Raw genomic sequence first — 19,634 nt, forward strand, 5'->3', positions numbered from 1 at the left:
CATCCTATAGAGAACAAATAAGTATCATCCTCCCCTTTTTACAGAAGGAGAAAGTAAGGCTCAAAAATAACATCTGAAGGATGCCATTCGAAGCAGAACATTCACCCACTTATGAATGTAATTAAATAGCAACTAGAAGCAACAAGAATCTGAAACAATATGTTTGTAGTCTGATCCTTATATATTAAATATGCATTCTAGTTCCCTGTGTTATTTACTAAACTGATTCTAATTGTCTATTTTGTGCCAGGCTTTGTGATCTGTGCTGAGGATCCAGAGAGAACTAAAACACAGTTCCTGGCCTGCAGAAGCTCTTGGCCTTTTAGAGAAGATGCACACAAAATACATTCATTCATTCAATATACTGTATTGGATATATTCACTACATCTAATTGTCACAAGTCTAGACATAGACATGCGTAACTCTGCTGAGGAGAAATAAAAGCCTTACAAGTGGACATGTGGGCCTGCAGCCCTACAGTTGCAGTCATGCTCCCCAAGTTCTTGTGGCCCTGCCAGCCCCTCCCAGATGGCTTCCCAGAATTTCGACCCAGCCTCCACTAGCATTGCCACCACCCACAAAGGAGCCAGAGCACTGCCCACTCCAAGGGCATGGAGCTACAGCTAGAGCTGAGGATGTCTGGTGACCAAGGAATTTCCATCTCCCCTGAATCAGACAACCTTTTCAAATGGGTGGGGGCCATCCACAGAGCAGATGGCACCATATATGGAGATCTGAGGCATAAGCTCTCCCTGGAGTTCCACAGTGGCTACCCTTAAAACACATCCACGGTGCAATTCCTCATATCCCACTACCACCCCAACATGCCCACCCAGGGTGACATCTGCCTGGACATCCTGGAGGACAAGTGGCACCCTGTAGAAATGTCAGGACCATCCTGCTATCCATCCAGAGCCTGCTAGGAGAACCCAACGTTCATAGCCCTTTGAACACACATGCTGCTGAGCTCTGGGGAAAAAACAAACAAAAAAACCCACAACCTTTAAAAAGTATCTGCAAGAAACCTACTCAAAGCAGGTCTCCAGCCAAGAATGCTGACTTGTCCAGCATCTCTCCTTGTGTTGTCTTTTTAGCTTTTCCTCAGATGATCTGTCCTTTCCTTTATTTCTATATGGGACTGTATCTTAACCTGTGCTGTCATTTTTGTTTTCTGTTTTTTTTTTAAATCAAGTTTCCAGTTGAACCCTTGTGATAAATAATACTAAATAAATACATTCTGGGATTTAAAAAAATAAAATAAAAGGCCTTACAGATAAAATAATGACTCATCTGAGCCTTGAAGCATGAGATGGTGTGAGAGAACAATGGCTGATGGCTTCTCAAATGGAGAAAAGGACCTATGTTAGTGTTTTGTCACTAGCTGGGCAAATACACAGATAAGCAGAGAAGTGTGAACTGAGGCACACCTGAGCCATTTCAGGTTTTCATCCAGACTAGCCTTGTCCTGATATGTTGCTTCCCTGAACACAGCATGGCTATTGTTTCCAGCAGAGTTACCTGCAAAGAGTGAAAACCCTGTCAATCCTGATGACAGACTGACTAACTGAACAACTGGCTTATACTCGCCCATTTATTTTTAATCTGACCTGATAATACTACCAAGCTCTTCCCTTGGGAATGTATATGAAGATAAATGAGGTAATCAATGCCATAGGGTTCTGAACTCCTTAGGAGAAAAATGTTACAATAAATTTACAGTTATATTATATACTCTTTAATAAATATTTGATTGGGTGTGCATAGAATATCTATGATCCCTTAAGAGATTTAGAGGAAGATAGCCAAGAAAAGACCTATAAGCCTTAAACTGCCCAAATCCCAGAAGATGATTTAAGAAATGCAATAAGTAAGTAGGTTGACCTATTTCTCATTTTAAGGACAGAAATAAAATTACCATTCCTATGCAGGAAAAGGCTTCCTTCCATGGTAAGTATGAGCAGTATTAACACCAACCTTTCTCTTCCTTTAGAAACATTTCTAAGTTGAGTTTAGTGTGAAAGAAGCTCAAACAAATACAAAAATAAAACCATGGAAAGTAATTATAGTAACAGGCCCTTGGCTAACAAGTCTAGTCACTTTCATGCTGTCCCTCAGTCAGGGTATACTGTGAAAAAAGCAAGAGCATTGAAGTCATAATGAGTGGTGCTCCATTCCTTTCTCTTCCAATTATAGGCCTTCTGACCTTGGACAAGTGAGTTACACTCTTTGTGCTTTGGTGTGCTCATCCATAAAATAAAGACATTAATAGCCAATGTACAGATTTGTTGCGAGCACCCAACAAAATAATTTTTTTTCCAAACACCTAGAACTCCAGCCAAGGTATAGCAGATGGTTGCCAAATGTTATATGTTGTGCTTTCCACCAAATGTGTGGTTTCTAACAGCCATGGCATTAGACTAAACCTAAGGACTTTAATGATGACATATTAAATAGTGATTATGTTATTATCTTATTTTTTTCTTTTTTATCTTATTTAATCCTCAATAACCTCCTAGAGCATAGATACTAGTACTATTACTATTTTATAGATGAGAAAACTGGGCTTTAGAGAGGTTAACTGACTCACCAGATTTAGAATGTTTATAAATGGCAGATGTGGGACTTCACACCAACATTAATATAGAAGACGGCGTTTTAAAGTCACCGAGAAAAAAAGTCACCACCAGGAGCAACTGTGTGTGTGTGTGTGTGTGTGTGTGTAACTCAACCCAAGTAAACATTTAGTCTAATTCCTGTTGAATGATAATGATATTTATTATATCTCACATTTCTATGACATTTATATTTTATAAGTTGTTTTGCTTTCTGGTTTTGTTTGTTTGGGGGGTTTTCTTTGCATAAGACAAACTAAGAAGTAGGGGTGAAGAAATCACTTTCCTCATCTTTTATGGGATAAAAGTGATTCTCAGAGAATAAGTAACTCTACCTTATTTTTATATATACACTATACCAAAACAATGTAGTTCTGCTTTTAATTAATTAACATCTTTTAACTTTTTAACATCTCTTAACTGCCAGATCTCTGCGATGAATTAGCAATTGTTGGGAAAGTATTCCATAACCTCACACATTACTGTTATATGTGGGGTAATGCTGCTAGGCTGTGGGGCAAAAGTCCTGGCCAGAAACTTCATCTGAGCTGGGACTAACCTAGTGAATTTATGCAAACCACTTATTTATGCTCAGTGTCACCTTCTCAGGTAAAAATGGGTATAAAACTTTCATCTCTGTATCTTACTTGACAGAGTGGAAGTAGCAGCCCCATCACCAGCAGCTATGCCCCACTCCCCTTGGCTCAGGTCTACCTCAGGCTCCTCAACTAACTTGGTTCTCTCTTTATCCCAGTGCTTTAGGTTTACAGTTTCTGGTTCTCCCTATCCTTTAGGATTGGTTACCTATTTAGACTACATCCATAGTTTGGTTTAAATTTTTCTCCAGTTTCTGTGTATCAAATTATTCCCAAATGCATGTACTGCAGCCTGTGGGTACTTCTCAGTCCATACGAAGTTCAGCCTGAGGAAAATGTAGTACAGCAAAGTCAAAAGTATGGACTGCTTCTTGACTGGGAGAATGACCTGTACAGAATATAAAAGAGACAAAGGGAAGTGAGAGAAAAAGAGCAAAGCTCAGAAGTTAATGGGAGAAAACGATGAGGAAAATATGGGTATAGGATGGCCATGTTCTCCCCTGGGGAGACAGTAAGAGCAGAATGTTCAGGAGACAGATGTGCTTGCAAAATTTTACGTGACCCAAACATTTCCAAACACCCTGAAGATCACTAACAGACTTTGTGGGAGTTCCTGAAATATAGGCATATCATGTTTTATTCTCAGTTTTGTCTGTGGTAACTGGAGCAATACACTGATGGTGGGGTGTGGAAGATATTAGTTGAAAGGGAAACCTACCCTTCCTCCCAAAAAATGTTTCTCAGTTCTGTAAAATGTCATTAATTATTACCAATACCTAAATATTAATGCCCTAAACATTTCTATCCTTTTTACTTGTGTGGAAAAAATAGAGGCAGATTCCAACAATTTAGATTCAGATAACCCATTACTGAAAAGAAAAGAGTAGAAACATGAAGTCTGAGTTAAAAACAAAATTAAAGAAATGAATATAGGTTTCATGTAGTTATGGTTCCAAGTTTGATGAGAATAAGCACAGGAATAGGTTGATGTGTCTGTGAAACATCACCTCTTTTATTCAGTATGATTTCATGGCAGTCAACACAACATGTTTTATAAATTCTAAGATGGACATTTTTATTTTTTAACACTTCTGAAATTGGGTTGCATCTTAAAATTGATGGCATGAATTGGCTTAATTAGCAGCATTTTTAACGATACATAAAGTAGCACTGAATCTTAAAACCAATAGTATCTTAGAGTCAATGAATCATGTTAATAAACGAATGGTGAATGAGCATTTGAATGACACAGAAAAAAAAACCTTATAATTCATTACAAAATTTCAGCCAACAATTCTCAAACTTAGAAGTACATCAGAATCATCGGGGGTGGGAGGGTTACTATAATACAGACTGCTACCTCCCCTCCTCTGCCAGAGCTTCAGATTCAGTACCTCTGTATTTGATGCCACTGGTCTGAAAACCACTGCTCTAGGTCATTTAAGGAAAAAAAAAATGTCTTTTTTTAAGATTTTATTTATTTATTTGACAGAGAGAGAGTGAGAGCGCACAAGCAGGGGGAGGGTCAGAGGCAGAGGGAGAAGCAGGCTCCCCGCTGAGCAGGGAGCCCGATGTGGGGCTGGAGCCCCATGTGGGTCTCGATCCCAATACCCTGGGATCATGATCAGAGCCAAAGGCAGATGCTTAATCGACAGAGCCACCCAGGTGCCCCTTGTTTTATTTTTTCATTTCAGTTTTTACCACTACTAATTTAAAAATTTCAGTTAGACTTTTATGGCATCACACCTAGAAAATTATCACTGCTTTCTAAATGCTCTGCTTACTGCCATGCTTTCCTCATTCAGAACCAACTTTTTCAGAAATAACAGTTATCATCTGTTGTCCCTCCTCAACCCCCCCCCCACACACACATAGGCTTAGTTTATAATTGAAGGTTATTCATAGACCTCAATCTTCCTGATCTAATCTACTTCCCTAAATGGTTTGACCATATATTCATCCCAAGAAAATTTTATCAACTGGTTCCCCAATATGTCAACTTTCCAACCAGATGCCTTTGCACTTAATTGTTGCTCACCTAAAAAGTGAAGGCTTACTTTAGTCCAGCACAGACAACTTTTCAGACTCAGATCTAACACCATCTCCTGTTTCCAGTTTTTTCTTGAATACTCCAAAAGAGATATGATTTGTGTTGAGGCTCATTAACATTATCCTATAGTGTATATTACATAATTGTTATGTGGGTGTGCTTAGTTCTTACCTCATCTAGAGAATGATCATCTCACACTGAAATTGTATCTTATTTTATAGCATTTTTCCTTGAATGATTAACAGAATTTTTATCACATAGTTAGGACTCAATGAAAGATGTTAAATGGAAGTATATTTGGAATTAAGCTATATTTTCAAGTAAATTAGTGTTTTCGGACTAATATACAAGTGGTCAATGTGTATATGTGGTTCTATTTGACTCAATGAAAGGTTACTAAATATTATGTGGAATTTATTATCTAAGGCATCAAAAAGAACAGAGACAGAAAATATACAGGATCAATTTGGCAGTACATATATTTATTGAACACCTGTAACTTGTTACGTACATCTAAGAAACTCAGAGTAAAAGGCTAATTATACTCTACCAAGGCGCAATGTTTTGCAGAAGCCTGTGAAAATATTCTATTGAGTTAGAGCCTCAGTACTGCTCCTTATAATATTCCACTGAGGTTGAAACAAAGAGCTATACAAAAAGAATTAAATCACACTCACTGGGGCCAGAGGAAAGATGGTCCCCTCCAGACATGAAAGGAGGCAAGTGCATTTCAGAAATAAATGACTTTACATAGACGCACAGGCCTCTTGAGGGTGGAGTAGGCACTCCAGCTGGAAAGCTCTCAGACTAAATCAGACAGCAAAAGGTCATGACTGACAAAAAGGGAATCTCTTCTAACTTCTTTTTTTTTACATTTGTCAACCTTAATAAGAAACTACTTGAAGCCTCTTCGTGACTAACTCAGTTTCAAGTGTAAATTGAAGACAGGCCAAGACAGTGTTATGGTTCAGAAATTTTGGTAAACACATACTTGGCTTTCATATCAGCACTCTTAATTAAATAATTTTAAAGCATTTTATTTGAAAACTGCACAGGAAAAAAGGAAACATCCTAAGGCACATTATCTGCTTGTTCTAATACCTATTAAGATTCCTACATGAACTTTATATGGCAGAAGCTCTCAAGTAGCAAGAAGAAAGGGGAAATTTCATGGATATGAAAAATTCTAGACATACAGTTTTTAAATTTATATTGACCTAATTAACCTTTTAGAAATCATTACTTGTCTAATCCATATCAGATGAAATCTTATTTACTGATAAAAAACTGAGATACAGACAAGTCACACGGCCAACAACTGGAAGTACTCAAACCCATTTCTTCTAGCTGCCAGTTCTCTTTATATGCCTGGCACCCCATCCTTCTAAATGCTAAGCATCACTTTTCTGGATGTCTCCAACATTGCATTACTTATTTTTAAATCTGTGTTTCTTCGATTAGGAACACTAAATGTTTTGTTTGAAGAATTGTATTTTTGTCAGGTTTCCAAAAGACATCCTTCTGAGAATGTTTGTACGTTGTATTTGGAGGTGATTGTTGTCCTGCATTCAGTTATTTTAAATTATTGTTGCAAAGCCTACTCTACCCTTAGTAAATAAATCTCTGCTAAAAATAATTTTAAAGTCAAAGAAATCTGAATATGAAAGGGTATTGTTAAAGATTTCAAATGGGAGACATCAAAGTCAGAAAAATTATTTTTTTTAAAGATTTTATTTATTTATTTGACAGAGAGAGAGCACAAGCAGGGGGAGCAGCAGAGGGAGAGGGAGAGGCAGACACCCCGCTGAGCAGGGAGCCTGACATAGGACTCGATCCCAGAACCCTGGGATCATGACCTGAGCTGAAGGCAGATGCTTAATGACTGAGCCACCCAGGTGCCCTGAAAAATTAAATTTTTATCTATCCCTTCATCTTAACTCTCCATTCAAAATTAAATGCAGCTATAAATTGTTCCAGGTAAAGTGAATGTTTTACTTACTCTCTTCTAAAGGACAAAATTAAAAGTATGAAATAAAAATTAATTCAGCTGAGAAGTCATCACTTCTATTTGGCTTTCTCACTTAAAAATGATAGATTTTTCAGTGGTAAAGTGAACTGCCCTATAACCTTTTGATGAAAAGCAGTATCTCAATTTTAGGCATGATTTCTGGAACCATTTAGATTTTCTTGAAATTAATTTTTTCTCATATGACAACATATAAAAATTTGAACTTGAAACCCCTAAATTTTCTTATTTATGTCAAGAATAAAATGCAATTTGATGGGTGCTCTAATCTTCCACCGTAGGAGACCTTTCACTGCACAGTTCTGAACATATTTGGGGCACAGTGTAGATTAAGAATACAAGTTCTAGGGTGCCTGGGTGGCTCAGTCGGTTAAGCATCTGCCTTCAGCTCAGGTCATGATCCCAGGGTCCTGGGATTGAGGCCCGCATAGGGCCCTGCTCTGCAGGGAAGCCTGCTTCTCCCTCTCCCACTCCCCCTGCTTGTGTTCCCTTTCTCGCTGTGTCTCTCTCTGTCAAATAAATAAATAAAATCTTAAAAAAAAAAAAAAAAAGAATACAAGTTTTAGTCTCTGATTACTGGGATTCAAATTCAATTCTATAACTTCCTGGAAGTGTGACCTTTGCTGGAAGGGACTCAATCTCTCCATGCCTCATGTTCTCAACCTATAAAATGAAGAATGTTATAATAGTACCTATCAACTTAGGATTAAAAAAGGTAATCAACCATTTCCAAGCACAATTTTCAAAATAATTTTGTAATATAAATAAAATCTGCCTGTTACCCAATCACTCAGATAAGTCCTTAATAAATGGTTCCCATTTTTGGTGGAGATAGCATTTATCTGTATGTCTAAGATAATAATAATAATAATTCAGAACTCCACCCCTCTGTAACAATGAAGACATTTCTTCATTCACTTAGCAAATGTGAATAAATAAAATAAATTTTGGACTAAGTGGTGAAAATATAATGTTCAACAAAATGTAGTTCCTGACCTCCAGGAGTTTATAAATCTTAGAGAATGACAGACTAGAGGCAATAATTCAGTTTGTGAACTTTTATTTCTCCATTTATAAAATAAAGGATTGATCTATATTATCTTAGTTCTCTTTATCTTCTAAAGGCTAAATTTTATAAATTATTTTTAAAGAACAGCTTGTTGTAACACTATAATGAATCTTTGACCTCTGAGAATAAATGCAAGCATGAGTGTGAAACTGTTTTCAAAGATATTCCTTTGGATAAGTAGTAGGAGACTACCATCACTAAAAAAAATCTATCTTTCTTTGATGATTTTTTTATTTTTTCAATGTAAATAATAAATATTTAATATGTAAACATTAAACAACACACTATTGCACCAGCAATTGGCCAAATAAGAAATCAAATGAATAATCAAAAGATGTCTCAAAACAAAAGAAAAAGAAAACACAATATTCCAAATCCTATGGGATGCATCAAAAGCTGATGTTAGAGTGAAATTTATGCTATAAATGCTTGTATTAAGAAAAAAAGTTCAAATAAACAACATTATACTACAAGGAATTAGAAAAAGAAGAAACTTAGCTGAAATTTAGCAGAGGAAGGAAGGAAATAACAAAGAAAAACCAGAAATAAATAAAATAGACACCAGAATAAATAACATATTATTGAAAGTAATCACGAGTTTTTCCAAAAAAAAAAGACAAAATAGGCAATGCTTTAACTATGTTAAGAAAAAAAAAAACAAAAACAGAGAAGATTCAAAAACCAAAGTGAGAAATGGAAAACAATATAACAGATACCCATAGAAATACATAGTGTGATAAGAGATTAAACAATTATATACTAACAAATGATTTTTTGTTTAAATCCACAATAATTGAAATTTAATTAGCTCTATTATTAAAATAAAGCTTTTTAAAAGAAGCTATGCACTTATACAAAAGAATAAATTCCACATCGCTGAAACAAAGATACAATACAATACAAAACTGTTATATTGGTGTCAATATTGAGTATGCATTGGAGTTTGGAAATACTGGAGTCAACAAGACTGGTTATAAGACCATTGCAAAAATAAAAATGAAAATAACCAAAAAAAAAAAAAAACCCAATTACCATCATGGTAATAAGGTTAAAATTAGGTGTATGCATTTGAAATATATTAGTTAATTTTTGCCAGATTCAGTTGACTGAATAAGAAGGGTTAATACAAGCAGGCTTTGTAGGATTTTCAGTATTTTAGCTTAAATAGCTATCTATATAACCATGAAATTCATGGATTATATATTTTCAGGAATGGAAATAGCTTATTTCAAATATGACTTATAAAAGTTTTGCATAGGCATTTAGGATCTATAGCATCAATGAAGGACTATTTTTCAGTCAAGGGAATTTGAGGAGTTGATGACATAGACTATTCTTATCCAAATAGATAAACATAGCTGTAGGGCATGCTAGCAGGGCCAAAATAACAACAACTAAACAAACTTTTTGTCCTTGTAGAGGCCTCAAAGAAACTAAGTGGGTCACTAAACTGAGCTCAACCTTCCAGGGATTCAACTTCACAGTGGTGAGCAGAGGAATTTAGTGCCATTCTAAGCACAAAAATGATGCTCAGTAGATTCTACTAACTGAAAGGACAGATACTCTGATAAGGGTCTGAGTTAGACTAGAGAGAATGAGCTTAGTTGTAGCCAATGACAGAGCTAACAGGAATTTTTCAGGGAAGAGAAATCAAGGAAATAAAACAAAACAACAAACCCTACTTGAGGGGCCAAAGATCTCACCAAGGAGGTTGGGCCTCAAGGCCAGAACCCAAGTGAGCAAGATGCCGGACTGAGACAAAGGGACTGAAGAGAAGGCTGTGCAAGACCAATGGACTCAAGTCAAGTTCCTTGGCAGGCTGTTCATCCTTAACAAAAAGATCATCCTGAAGGAAAGCAGATGGTCTCATCCCTCTCTCAAACTCAAGTAGAAAGAAATTTCTTCACTATGGCCATGCTTGGATTTTACTGACTCATGGCCTGGAATGGAAGGAAAATCTAATAGCCAGGTAAATCCTGCCAGAAACGATTTGGGGCCGCAGCAGACAGATGCTGCCACCCTCGGGGTCCTGTGAGTTCACTCTTCTCTAAAGGGCACTTTGAGGGGGGTGGGGGGGGAAATGCAATTGTCTCAAAGCTCCAGGGAAACAGTATCTGAAGGGAAGGGAGAATTAAAAAAGGAAGAGCTAAGAAAAAGAAAACAAAGGACATTCCTTGAAAAACCTTACTAAAAAGTCAGGTTTCTCAAGGGATTTTGCCTTTCAACCCTTATGGATGTTGTGCAGCCAGTAAGTGACTATCAGATACTGAGGATCTGTGAGGAGTAAAGCAAAGAGCACAGCAGCAGTTATTAATTTGGTGTTGGAGGAAGAGTCTGTACAGCATTCTCCAAAATAAAAGCAGAGGAACAAGTAACTTGGGAAATAGAATTTTTGCTTTAAGATGATAATTTGTAGAGGCATATGATTTGAATGAATCTTTATACTGTGTACTTCCCATTGTCTTTTTCTAGGTACAAAATAATATTCATGGCAACAATTGGATTTTAAAAAATACAGATACAAAAAGTAACCATAAAAATTAAATATTACCTAGACAGTCCCCCACTATATACAAATAATAGCTGTTAAGATATTGGTTTTGATTCTTTTAGAATCATATTATAAAGAAATCATACAGTAGATATAATTTTGTGTTTTTTCAAACTAAATATATTACAAGTATATTTACATATTACATATATATTCTTTTATTGCCTTGTTTTTGAAAAATACATAATTTTATTCTATGAGCATACACTTTAACTAGTCCTTTGTTTTAGACATTTAAGTTAGCTCCCATTTTCCAAAGGGAACTGAAATTAACATTCTTATTTCTAAATCTTTGCTCATATCTACGATTATTTCCTAAAAATAAATTGGTATAATTTAGGCTTTTTGTCTCACCACCAATTGTTGGATAAGCTATCATTTGTTCACAGATTTAAAATGTTGTATTTATCATATACTAAATTAGAACCTATATATTTATCTGTATTTTTCTGCAGGAGCCTGTGGTGTTTTGGATTTCATACATCTTTTTTTTTTTCTACTGAAGTATAGTTGACATAAAATGTTATATTATTTCAGGTATACAGTAGTTTTTATGTATTTTTAAAATACGTGGTATGGTAACCTATACTCATTGCAAATCTTTAAAATATATAAATCTTGGGGCACCTGGATGGCTCAGTCAGTTAAACAGCTAACTCCTGATTTTGGCTCAGATCACGATCTCAGGGTCCTGGGATCAAGCCGCATGTCGGGTTCCACGTTCTGTGGAGAGTCTGCTTGAAGACTCTTTCTCCCCCTCCTTCTGCCCCCTGCTCTCACTCACACACACACTCTCTCTCTTTAATAAACAAATAGATCTTTAAAAATATATAAATAAAATATATAAATCTTCCCAAATACACATAATACAAAATAGGTGGTTTAGAATATAACTTTGAGGATCAATAATATCTTTATAAGGCTCATTCTTCCCAGTCTTTTTTGAATTCCCCCCAGAATTCTCTTAAAGATTTATTTACTTGTTTTAGAGAGAGAAAGGAAGAGAGAGACATCAAGGGGGGAGGTGGAGAGGGAGAGAGAGTCTCAAGAAGATTCTGTGCTGAGCATGGAGCTCAATATGGGGCTCAATCTCACACCCCTGAGAGCACAACCTGAACCAAAACCAAGAGTCAGAGGCCTAACCAACTGAACCACCCAGGTGCCCCAAATTCCCCCCAAAATTTAAAATGTGTCCTCTTTGTAGGAGTTTTACATAGGTCCTTGTTAGTTTTGAGATATTCTTCTGTTGAGAGGAGGCAAAAATATTTTCACTCTAATGCATTTTCTTTTTTTTTTTTTTTTAAGATTTTATTTATTTATTTGACAGAGATAGACACAGCGAGGGAGGGAATACAAGCAGGGGGAATGGGAGAGGGAGAAGCAGGCTCTCTACCGAGCAGGGAGCCCGATGCGGGGCTCGATCCCAGGACCCTGGGATCATGACCTGAGCAGAAGGCAGACGCTTAACGACTGAGCCACCCAGGCGCCCTCTAATGCATTTTCTATCTAATTATTGCTAGTACTATTAAGCTTATTTAAAAGTTTTTATAGGTTTAGTTGATTCTCTCAGATTTTTAGGGAAATATCTGAAAAATCAATTTCATTTCTTCTAATATGCATTATTTTTCTTATATTATTACATGCATATAGTTTATTTTGAAGTAACTACAAATGCAGTTTTAATTCTTTGGTAAGAAAACTGTAGTCTCAATTTTAGAGGAACTATTACTAAGGTTTGTGTTAACCCAACTCTCTTTAGATGATGGCATTGTGTAATAAGTACCTATAATTACCATTTTTATTTTTTTTCAATGCATTCTTAAACAATTTCATATAAACAAAGAACCATATGAATGTCTCTAAGACAAGTTGAAATGCTACAGTTAACATAACACAAAACAAAAGATTGGGAGACACATTTGAGAACAGGTTTTCATTTTAATTTGCATCATTTTGCTGCAGTTAATAGTAGTTTATGGTAGAATGATCAGACTTTGAATTATCCCAACTGTGTTACAGCCTCTTCTCAAATGAATACTCTCTAGAATCATCTTTTCCAAATTGATATTATAAACCCATGATAAATATTAGCTTCCTTACACTTAATCTATAGGTAATGGAAGGCATTATTTTGATTGGGAAGAAGGACAGGGGAAATAGGGAAATTGCATACCATGGGAATGATCCTTTTGGCAGACTGGAAGAAGGACTGGAAATGGAATGAATAGACATTGAAATACAAAGATCAGTTAGTTTTAATACTGAGGAAGAAATATGAAGGAACTGAAAGAAGGGTTTATAAGAATCATTTTACAGAAACTGCCAATGTAACACTATGGTTTCCAATCAGAAATAGTTAGAAGCTAGAGCCAGATGTCATGGTGGACTCACCTCTGATTGCACACAGATTAGATTACTAAATCTGTCCAAATTTATATCTTCCTAATATAAAGTAAATAAAGTCACATTTAGAAATACACCTACTGCATGGAAAAAGAAATTTTGGTATATACATATGTAATGGAATATTACTCAGCCATCAAAAAGAATGAAATCTTGCCATTTGCAACAACATGGATGGAAATAGAGGGTATTATGCTAAGTGAAATAAGTCAGTCAGAGAAAGACAAATACCATATGATTTCACTGATATGTAGAATTTAAGAAACAAAACAGATGAAAGGGAGGGGAAGGAAAAATAAATTAAGATAAAAACAGAGAAGGAGGCAAACCATAAGACACTCTTAACTATAGGGAACAAACTGAGTGTTGCTGGAGGGGAGGGGGATGGAGGATGGGGTAACTGGGTGATGGGCATTATGGAGGGCACTTGATGTAATGAGCACTGGGTATTATATGCAACTGATGAATCACTTAATTTTACCCCTAAAGCGAATACTACACTATATGTTAACTCACTTGAATTTAAATAAAATCTTGAAAGAAAAATACCTTTACTGCAGAAATTTCTATTTGTTATTTAGTTTTATTCCATTTTTGCTTTAATATTAGATATTTCACCAGAAAACAATTCAGACCATGGCAACAATATATGGAAACTACATATAGGGATTAACTGATTTTATTTATTCTTTTAGGTTCTTCATGAACCTGTTTTAAAAAAAACCTACTTTTCTCCTAGACTTGAGCAGATACTTCTGAATGAATAACTATTCTTCAAATTTTCCCACACCCACCACCATCTCTAAATTATCATATATGTGACCTATAACTTTTCTTAAAGAACAGTTCCATTAAAGTGATGCATTTCCTCAGAAGTCTGCAAAGCTCCCCTCTACCTACACAGTTAAGTCTAACTATCCAGCCTGTTACTCATCTCCCTCTCTAATCCTTCCATTAGCCAATTTTTCCATCTTGTTTCCCTCTGTATTTTTTTAACCCACCCAGTCGCTTGACAAACAGAATCACTAGCTTTGTCTCTCCTTCCTGTCTTAATCACCTCTGTGTCTCCGCTCACACAAGGAATGCTTGCCCCTCATCTCTCCAGGCCTTGAAGTCCACTCAGCTGGGGTTTTCTCCAGCAATCCCTGCCTCTTTCATTTGTTCAAAAGTAAATGTTTTCTCCACTAGTTTACACACATTAATTTCTGTGTATCACTGAAGTAATTTTCTTAAGCTTCAGTTTTATTTTATACTCAGTGTATCTATCCTACAATATGTAAAGGGATAAAAAGAAAATGGCACGCGTCATTTGGCATTTACCTTTTCAGTTTTATGTATATCGTATACATAGGCTGGGCTTAATTCTCAAAAATTAAAGCAATAAAATGGATATAAAATAATTACACCAAATTATAGATAAGAACACTGACATAGAAATAAGTAAAATAAGCTGGCCTGCATTTGTAACTAGAAATTAATAAAACCTATCCTCAATGCTCCAATCTATACTACACTACATTAGTTCTGGCAAATGGATACAAAGAGTACTGCAAAGCTGAAAGGAGTGTGGAATGTTAACTATTACCATTCTTATTTTTTTTTACATTTTTATTTATTTGAGAGAGAGAGTGAGAGAGCACAAGATGGGGGAGGGTCAGAGGGAGAAGCCGACTCCCCGCTGAGCAGGGAGCCCGATGCGGGACTTGATCGCGGGAGTCCGGGATCATGACCTGAGCTGAAGGCAGACGCCCAACCAACTGAGCCAGCCAGGCACCCTATTACCATTCTTATTAACTCTATGTTTCTCCACTGCTCTCCCTACACCCCCATCTCTTTCTTCTTCTTCTCTCCCTCCCTCCCTGTCCCCCACCTCCTGTTTAGTAGTACATGTGGATCTTTCAAGACCATCACCTTTCCTTGTCCCAACCTTTATTGACTGACTTGCATTTAAACTCTGAGATATACATATGAAAATCTCTTTTCTTTCCCCAGGCCATTTACAAACTCCACTGAATACCTGAAGGGATTAGATTCCCAGTCACATCCCCATTACTGCTGGGATTCTCAGAGGGCATACTGGTTAGGTTAGAGCAATGTTTTGTATGAACAAGATCATAACTTCCCTATATAGGTTAACAATGGTTCTTTAGTTTCTGGAATATATACACTTCACATTTCTTTTTGTTTTGTGTGAGATAATTCTGTCACTTGATTTCCCTTTTCTCTGGTTTCTATTTTTTTCTCCAGCCTGTCTGTCTCCTCCGCTGCCTCCTGCATCTGTCATTCACCAACCAATTTTATTGGTCCATTTCCTATCCTTCTTCACATTTATTAATCTACTGCTGCTGGCCCAGGATTTGAGAAGGACTCTATATTAATGTGTTCCAACAAAGCAGACTTTTTCTTATTTCAATCACCACTTAGATAAGGAAATTTTGAAACCAGCTGAATTTAGCTATCTTCACTGATGTTAATGATTATCTCTCTTCTCAGCAGCAGACTTGTGCTATTTCTGCTGACGATATCTAAGGTCCACACATTGCCCCATTTGAACTTGAGTTTGTGTAGATGATTGCCAACTTACTCAGATTCCCAAGTACTGTGGAAGGAATCTGTGAGCACTGGACTGATAGCTAAAATAATTGAACTCAAGTTCCTTTTCTCTCCTGTGTAATCTTTCAGAACATCCATGTTTTTAATCTCCAGAGTGGAACTGCTATGAAAGTCTCCCTTAGAGAGTTATGTAAGGGTTGAAACGAGATAATGTATATGAAAGACATGGACTTGCATTTAGTTGATCCTCAATATCTTTCTAACATTTCCTTCTCTCTAAATCCATTTTCCAATAGTCTTCCCAACACAGAGAAGACTTTTGACATTCTCAGAAAAAATACATGTTTTTTGATCAGGCATTAGAATAAATATATTTTAGAGGCATTTACATACCTGTTAAGAAATTGCAGCCCCATTCTGTAGGCAATATATGATTTTGCTCTATTGTAATGACTTGGCCCTCATCAGCATCAGCCTTTGGAAAAGCTCACTTTATATCAGGAGCTTTGGAAAGTTCATGCTTTAGTTATTTACATTAATAGGGGTAGAAGATCCTTAGTGTGGGCAGACAATCAAATGACACACACCAATAATCTAATTAATACAAGCCATTATTTGAGCTCTATCAAAATATTCTCCACAATATTTCTTTTCTTCTCTTACACCCATTTACTCTCCCTGCTTTATACCTGCTTCCTCTACTACTCGTATTTTTTTCCCTGCTCCATGTTGGGACCTTTTTTGCTACATTATGACACTGTTTAAGCCTGCAGGCCATTCCTAGGGCTCCTGTTGATCCTTATAACTGAACTGTTTTTGTCTTGTCCCTATACATACAAGAGTGAATAGTAATGAAAACAAACACAAATGTTCACTGAGTTCTTTCTATGTGTCAGGCATGGAGCTGAGATCTTCATGCCTCCTAAGATTTTATACTTCACAACAACCTGTGAGGCAACTATGACTGTAATCCCCAGTTTAAATTTGCAAAAACTGAGGCAAAAAGAGATTTAGTTTCCCAAGAAACACAATCTGGTGTTATGACATGAGTCACTGTTCTACCTGGCAGCTCTCAGTAAATGTTTATTGATTAAATACCCAGACTTTTGTCTTATTTTGTGACCCAGCTCAAACTCACTCTTTCTTTAAAAAAAAAAAAAAAAAAACAACCCTCTGATCTACCCTTCAAGAAAGAAATTTCTTTCTTGAATTCAATGGTTAAATGTGTAGGAAAGTATAAATCCCTTAAAATAGTATCTGGTTTTTAGTGTCTTATATGTGTGAATTAACAACTAAATGAAAATTTATACAAATAGTGCTATCATGAAAACATACATGTTAACTGCCAAAGATCTAAAACTCAACTCAAGGAATAAGCCACATGCAGTAGGGTATGTGTTTAGTATTTTAACAGAGAAATGTGTATAACGTGTTTATGGAAATTAACTTATATTCAATAGGAGGCATCAAAATTATAGAGTGACATGTACTCTGAATTAACAACAACAAGTGCTTATTACTTCTATACTAGCCTGAAAGAACCTTAATTGTGTAAAAGATCTTCCCTCTGTCATTAAATACCCTATAGTACCTAATATAAGCTCTGTATACAGTAGGTTCCCAATAAAGAAGTGAGTTAATAAGTGAATATTGAGATTGCTTACACTAAGCCTAGTACTAAATAAAAGTCAGAAAGTCCAGTCTTCTTAACACAACTTTTCCTAACCATGGTCTCAAAGTAGAAATATACTCATCTTCCAAGGATTTCTCCAGTCTGTAAGAGCAAAAACCTAGACTTACATTTTTTTCTACATTTACTGTAAAAATCAAGATCCTTCCATTGAGGTAAACAGATTTGTGATAGCTAAAACACTAAAAACATGCCTATTATTACTACCGTTATATGTGGTACGGTATGCAATGCCCAAATGTGGGAGCTGGGAAACTTAGCCTCCAGTTCTTGCTCTTCCACCAGCTAGCTGTCTGACCTTGTGAGACTTATTTAATTTAGTTTTCTCCTTTGCTAATTGATTGAGCTGAGTACAATAATTCTAAGGTGGCTTTCAACTTCAATATTTCTTAGTAATCCATAGTATAAATGATTTTCTGATAGAAGCGGAAATAATTAGTATTTTTTCTTTTTCTGCTCCTTTTCCTTACAAGTACTGTCAGACAAATGCTGAATCCAAAATAAAAATGTACATTCTAACCATGAATATAAATGCAGTTTTTCAGATGATTCAGGGATTTTCTAAAAATTCTCCCATGAAACAATCCAGATATCTCTCTTGATTCTTTACATATCTATTTCCCTCTCCATGTTTTAAATATCTGTCTTGATGTTTTAGATGCCTCTCTCAATGTTTTAGATGTCTCTCTTATTTTTTACATTGAAAATATGCTTCAATAGTGAGTACTGAGTATTGACTCAGATTTCATATGGATAATACAAGAAAATAAACTTCCTCCAAAATATAATAATATTTCCTTACAAATACAATGTTGTCATCTTCATTTTTTATGTAATAAAAATAGGAGCACCTGGGCGGCTCAGTCACTTGAGTGTTCGACTCCTGATTTCAGCTTGGGTCATGATCTCAGGGTTGTGAGATCAAGCCTGCAGCAGGCTCTGCATTGGGCATGGAGCTTGCTTACGATTCTCTCTCTACTATTCCCCCTGCCCCTCCCCAACCTAAGAAAATAATAAATAAATAAATAAATAAATAAATAAATAAATAGTACTTATTTTGTTCCTACTACATGCTGAGCCAATTGCTGAAGATATAACAGTGAACACGACAGAGGAATGTACCATCAAATATAGGTGAAAGATAATAAACAAGCAACCACAACACAATATAGAACATAGTAGGATGGAGATGAGATATAGAGGGTACGACGGGAGCACATGAAGATGGAAATCATTCACCAGGGCGGGGATAACCAGGAAAGGCTTCTCTATGGGGAAGCAGTATCTAAGCTCAGGTTTGAAGAACTATCCAAGAAAAGAAGACATAGAGGATATTATAAGCCAATGGACAGTCTGAGTAAAGGGGATGGGAGAGCATGAGAGAAGCTACAATTAGCCCCTGATATTCAGTGTGAATGGTTTGAAAGAGACAGTGCTAAGAGATAAGGCAAGAAAGGCAAGAATAGCCTTTATAATAAGCAAATGTCTGTGTAATACTCAATTATAAAAATTAGACTTACTCCCAATTGCATCAGAAATCCATTATTTGGAAACTGGTTTTCAGAAACAAGTATAAAGAAAAAAAGGCAATACAAACAGTAACTCACTGCTACAAACATGAGTATGTAGAGAACCTGAAATGGTCTAGGTAGAGTCTGAATTATTAAATATTTTAAATTTTTTCCCTCTGGGTCAATATGAAATTGAATGTGGTTTCATAAAGTTCTTCCAGAATATTTTAAGGGTTAAGATTTTTCAGTCATATTTTAATGATATATAATAAATAATGTAATCACAATCTAGAAGGTAAGAAGCCTGAGTTCTGGCTACTGTTCTACCACTACTTCATCCTTGAAGAAGACACATAAATAATTTCTATAGGTATCAGCTTCTATAAAAGGAGAGTATTTAACTTATTTAACACCAAAGCCACTTTCAAAACTATGATTCTGAATAATATTTTTTGAACACTTATATTTTATAATATGATCTATGGATTTATCTTTTTGTTTGTAAGTGGGTACTTAAAATCTTCTTTAGGTAAGTGAAATATCATTTACATTATCAATTAACTTTAAAAACA

At 35.9% G+C, this 19,634-nt stretch overlaps 1 pseudogene; it reads left to right on the plus strand.

The window, feature by feature from the left end:
- Nucleotides 1-325: 325 nt before the first annotated feature.
- Nucleotides 326-1,060, plus strand: LOC102733669 (ubiquitin-conjugating enzyme E2 C pseudogene; annotated as a pseudogene).
- The last annotated feature ends 18,574 nt before the right edge of the window (nucleotides 1,061-19,634 follow it).

This window comes from Leptonychotes weddellii, chromosome 11 (assembly GCF_054177405.1).
Source record: "Leptonychotes weddellii isolate Sample4059 chromosome 11, ASM5417740v2, whole genome shotgun sequence".
Classification (NCBI taxonomy): Eukaryota; Metazoa; Chordata; class Mammalia; order Carnivora; family Phocidae; genus Leptonychotes; species Leptonychotes weddellii.